Here is a 5,839-nt window from a genome sequence, read left to right on the forward strand (position 1 = left end):
CCACTGCACTTCAGCCTGGGGGACAGAGCGAGACTCTGTCTCAAAAAAAAAAAAGGGTTCTGTATTAGTTTTATAACATATGAACTGTAACTTTTAGTTTGCTTATTTATTCAATATTGAATTATTAAGTATTTTATAGTATTTATCTACCTTCTGCTTTTTGTATATTCTTTGTATAAAATGTAATATGAATCATAAATAGGAATTGAAAATTATTTTGTGTTTTGGATGACTGTTTGCTTTAAGATGATTTATTTGAAAAATATTAATGTGAGTTATCCCTAAGTGACTATTAATTGTTACCACCACTGTGAATTCATCATTTTATTTATTTTTAATTTATGGTGTATTTTAATTTTTTAATTTGTGATTGGTATGTGTAGAGGGAAGAAAGATACGTTTAATTAAATTAACTTTTTATTTAATGAAGATAAGCTGTAGGTGAGTGATAGAAAAGAGATACGCCTTAGATTCACACAAGACTGGTTTTAATTTCTAGCTTCTTCACTTGTTAGGGGTGACCTTGCAAACATTACTTAGTACTGAGTATGTTTTCCTGTATGAAAATGAGAATAATAACATATCCTTCAGGGGTGATTGTTTGGAAATTAGATTATGTGTATACAGCATTTAATTCAGTGCCTCACACATGCTTATCAGTATCATTAACTGAATGACTATTACTAATATAATTATTCATCGTATTACTGTTTTTGGCCTGCAGATTGCTCTTACTTATCTGACTCCTAACTGATTTTGAATTACAATATATCAGACTAGGGAAGAAGTGGATAATTCTTCACTTAAATCTTTGCCTCCTTTAGATGAGTGACCTGAGCATAGTCTTTTGCCCATCAAAGGACTTTATGTTCACCACTTCTACTACGCCATACCCCAGAGGGACATGAATTTTTTTTGTCCCTTCCTTTAAGCCTTTGGGGTTATTTACAAAGATGGACACTTGAGCACCCAGGATGCTTATGTTTGTTAGTTCATGTAAGTGGTTAATTTTATACTGACAAGCACATATTAAGTTTGTAAAGTTTCTAAGAATGAAGTTCTCTCTGTTAGTTTAGCACAGCCCTCCTGCTTGCAGTATGTCATCGGAGATAGCATTCTTTAGCAAAATATTGACATATTTACTCAAGATATGTGTGGAATGACTGCAGAAGATTATGCTGTTGCTAATATTTTTAATCTAAGTTTTTACATGTAAAGGCTAGGTGAGATTTCATAGCTTGGTTCAATTAGTTTTTGAAGGGCGGTGAGTTAATTCATTTCATCAGCCAGAAATCAGACAAAAAGCTAGACTAGTTAGAAGGAGCAGTGGGTCCAGGGTTCTTTATTTTAGGGCTTTTAACACAGTTATCCCTACAGATATCAATGTTGTCTATTTGACTCCAAGTATAACCCCAATGCATGGGATAAACACGGTGTCACATTTTTTATTTTTCTAGTCAGTAATTTAGGTCTTAAAATGTCCACTTTAGCAAAAAATTTAGTACTGCCTCTGGGCGCTATCCTCCATACCTTCCTCCTTGATTTTTTTAAAAGAACTTAAGGGGTTCCCTAAGTCCCAGGAAGACAGTCTTCTTTTACAGTCAGGATGAGGGGTGGGAAAAGGTCCTTCTAATCATTGTGTTGTTTCCACTGATTCTGTTGCTGCATTGTTGCCATGGAAACTGCTTCTTCAGTCTGGGAAGAATTGACGTTTGCTACCAGGATGACCTTACTCATCTAGATCCCTCAGTCTTCCTGGTGTTTCACATATAGACTTCAAAGTTACTACTTTTTGTTTTAGTTCACATAGATATGCTCAGCCTTTATTTCCAAAGTATCAGTACCCTGCTCTGGCAGTTGGGCCTCCTAGCTTTAGTCACACTCATAGTGACCCTTCTTCTCACACTCAAAACCTGATATGAAACCCATGTCTTAGCTTGGACTTGTCCAGACCTTCAAGGTAAATTATCCTCTGAATCCCTTGGAATAGTTTGAAACTGTGAAGTCCAAATAATGTCACAGGAAGAAATCAGAGATTCCTTTCTTCTTCGCTACCAGATGTATACGCTTGGCCCTTTTAGATTCTCTGTCGCACCATTTTGTAGGTAGTGGAGAGTCCCATATTGTTCTGGAAGGACCCATGTTCTGCTTCCCCAGAGTAGTGGTTCTTCCCTCAAGTGATCTGTTTTCCATAAAAGTAAAAATCTCCCAAACTACTTGCATCTCTATCTTGAGTTTTTAAAAATATTTTAAAATTCTACCTCACAATGAAGCCATTCGGAAGAATTCACAAAATCTCAAGTAAGTTAGATTTAACAGAGCTAAGCCTCATCCATGACTCATCAGTATCCATGTATAAAAATAGAAGTTTGTGGCCGGGCACATTGGCTCATGCCTATAATCTCAGCAATTTGGGAGGCCAAGGTGAGTGGATCACTAGGTCAGGAGTTCGAGACCAGCTTGGCCAACATAGCGAAACCCTGTCTCTACTAAAAATACAAAAATTAGCTGAGCACAGTGGTGGGCACCTGTAATCCCAGCTCCTTGGGAGGCTGAGGCAGAAGAATCACCTGGACCTGGGAGGAGGAGGTTGCAGTGAGCTCAGATCGTACCATTGCACTCCAGCCTGGGTGACAAGAGCAAGACTCCATGTAAAAAAAAAAAAAAAAGTAGATGTTTGTGCTTGTTTTGGCAGCACATTGAAACAATATAGAGAAGATCAGCATGATCCCTGTACATGGATGACACACAAATTTGTGAGGTGTTGTATATTTCTTGCAGTCCCCAAAAGGACATTTGACTACTGTCTTAGTAGCTCCAACGAAATGTTGTGAGTCAATGCAAAATGGTGACACCCACAAAAATATTTGTGTAAGGTGATCTATGGAATGAGATTGTGCTGGGAAACACATGGAATGTTCTGTGCAATATATTGCTAGTAGGCATCCAGGAAAAGAGAAAATATCAGCTTGCATCTCCTTCATGGAACTTTAAAAAAATAAAGGTAAGGTTTTGTCTTCCACAGCAGTTGGAGATGAACATGGGGAATAAGCGTTATTGCAACAAAGATTTGTTGGTTCAGAGTTTGGGTAGGTTGGTAAAGAATATTAGGAGTCCAAGCCAGGTCTTGACATCCAATAGTTTTCTGCTTTGGGTGTGGTTGATGAACTCAGCAATAGGAGATAATCATGTTTCTAATTTGATGAATTAATATATTTATAAATATTTTTATTACAAATTATGAAATAGATGCCCTGAATTACAAGTCACAAACAATAGAACATCTAATAACCAAGAGTAGAACTTAATAACAGTTTCTGAAAACTGCAACATTTGAATACTAGAACCTATGAAGAAATACACATTTTTTAAAAAAAATTTGTTTTTAACTTTGTTGAGATAGGATCTCCCTATGTTGCCCAGGCTGGTCTTGAACTCCTGGGCTCAAGCAATCCTCTTGTCTCAGCCTCCCAAAGTGCTGGCATCACAGGCATGACCCACTGCATCTGACAAACACATTGGGTTTTATTTGGGATCTTCTTTTAAAATAGTTTCAGCAGTAAGTTTCAAGAATAAATTATTTCATTGCTTCACTACTTCTCTGAGCATTTTTTCAAAGGCTGTCTTGTTAAGTCTTTATAATAACCTAGTTAAATAAGGCACTACAAGTCTCACTCTTAGAGGAAGACATTGAGCCTAAGAGAAGCAACTTGATCAAGAACCAATTGGTTGCAGAGCTAAGATTATTCTGAGTTGAGAACATTTTCCGTAATGTCAACCTAAATCTAGTTCATTTACTGAGCTGTATTGCCCTCAATTCATGAACATTTAACCTTACTTTCTTCTTTAACTAAAAGTTTAAGAAATTCATAGAGCTCACAAATTCAAAGCTTATGAAATGAGTAAAGTTCTGAGATTAGCTCTAATATTGTCTGGAATACTCTAATAATTTAACATATTTGGTAAATTTTTTCATATCAGTGTTAAAATAGTACTTTTATTGATTGCATATTTCATACATAGCATTCACCAACAACTTTTGGAATATAAAATATGTCTAAAAATCCTCAAAATTTCAACCCAGGTAAGACTTCTGACAGTAAACTACTCTTTGTGACATTACCATAAGATTATGGAAGATTTAATCACAAAAGAGCAATTAAAAATGTATAAATAACTTGTGTGTGTGAATATATTTAAATATATAGAGATATATATAAATTTCATTGATTTAATTTTTTTAGTTTACAATTCACAATTAGTTAACAATGTTGTTGTAGGTAGTTTGTAATCTCAAGCAGTATTGTCTGAAAAAAAAATTTAATTATGGTCCTTAAAATTCCATATAGTATTTTTGTATAAATAATAAAAAATTTAAGTTCTTATGTTGTATGTTTCCTCTATAGTCATAAAAAATTAGGCTTGTTGTACAATATATCTTCTATTTAATGTTTATAATAAATGGTTTGCATTTAGCATATGAGAATTACAAGTGTTTAGCAAATGAGAATTACAAATGTTCAAGTTACCCCTTGAACAACAAGGGAATTAGGGTGCTGATCCCCGTGTAGCTGAAAATCTGCATTTAACTTTTGACTCTCCCAAAATGTAACTCCTAATAGCCTCGTGTTGACCTAAAGCTTTACTGAAAACATAAACAGTTACATATTGTATACTGTATTTTTGCAATAAAGTCATATGTATTGTACACTGTATTCTTGCAGTAAAGCAATCTGAAGAAAAGAAACTTAGGAAGAAAATTATAAGGTGGAAAAAATATACTATTCACTAAGTGGAAGTGAATTATCATACATAAGGGTCTTCAGTCTCACTGTGTGCACACTAAGTAGGCTGAGAAGGATGAAGAAGAGGAGAAATTTGTCTTGCTTTTTTAGTGTGGCAGTGGGAGGGAAGAAAATCTATGTATTATAAGGGGGGTCCTGCAATGCGAACCCTTGTTCAAGGATCAATGGTATGACATCATGATTTGTGTCACTAAAAAAGTAACTTTCTTTAGAGCTTGGAACTTAATAATAATATTCTGGTACCATAATCATATGTCAGTAAGAATTGTAAAACTTAGCCAGGGTGCATAAGTACCAATAGGAAATTAGCTTTTAAAGATACCTGCTTAGTGCAGAAGTCAGAAGAACAATATTTTGTTGAGAAGCACAGGTTGTGTTACATAATCTTGTACCAACAAGGTCTCACTATTATTGGCTGCATTACCCCTAAGTTGAAACCAACTGAGATAATATTTACTTCATTAAAACAAGATGTGTTGCTTTATCCAATGGATAATTGTCATAATAGTAATTTTGTTACAACAAGATATGCTCTGTTACTACTAGCCAAAATATTAATATTAAAATAGCCCAACTCTAGGCTTAACAAATTGCAATAAAAGTACAAAATATTTTACAATAAGAAAAATGGTATTATACTGCCTGGGTGTAATACAATGTACAATATACAATGTACATTTTACAATATTAACTGTATGACCATAACTCTATTATATAGTTATCAAGGAAACTTCTGTAAGTAAGGTTTTGCATGTTGCAGGGATAAAGAATACACATAGTCTGAACCTTTAATGTGCTCATAGTGCAATAGAGCTTTCCCTATTTAATTTCCGTGTTTTTCAATAGAATTGTCAAAGGAAATGCCTTTATTCATTTATCCACTTCTCCATGTACACATAACTGCAAAGCATCTTTAAGGTACTAAGCATTTCTATCTTGTTACTATCATTGTCATTTTTTATTATTTACTACCATATTCAGTGCTTACTCTGTGTCAGCTGCCTGCTGGGAGTTTACAATTGTTATTTATTGTG

At 34.5% G+C, this 5,839-nt stretch overlaps 1 pseudogene; it reads left to right on the top strand.

The window, feature by feature from the left end:
- The first annotated feature begins 2,679 nt into the window (after window positions 1-2,679).
- On the top strand, window positions 2,680-2,776 carry LOC117079758 (annotated as a pseudogene).
- Window positions 2,777-5,839: the final 3,063 nt, after the last annotated feature.

Source organism: Trachypithecus francoisi, unplaced genomic scaffold (genome assembly GCF_009764315.1).
Source record: "Trachypithecus francoisi isolate TF-2019V2 unplaced genomic scaffold, Tfra_2.0 Lachesis_group7, whole genome shotgun sequence".
Classification (NCBI taxonomy): Eukaryota; Metazoa; Chordata; class Mammalia; order Primates; family Cercopithecidae; genus Trachypithecus; species Trachypithecus francoisi.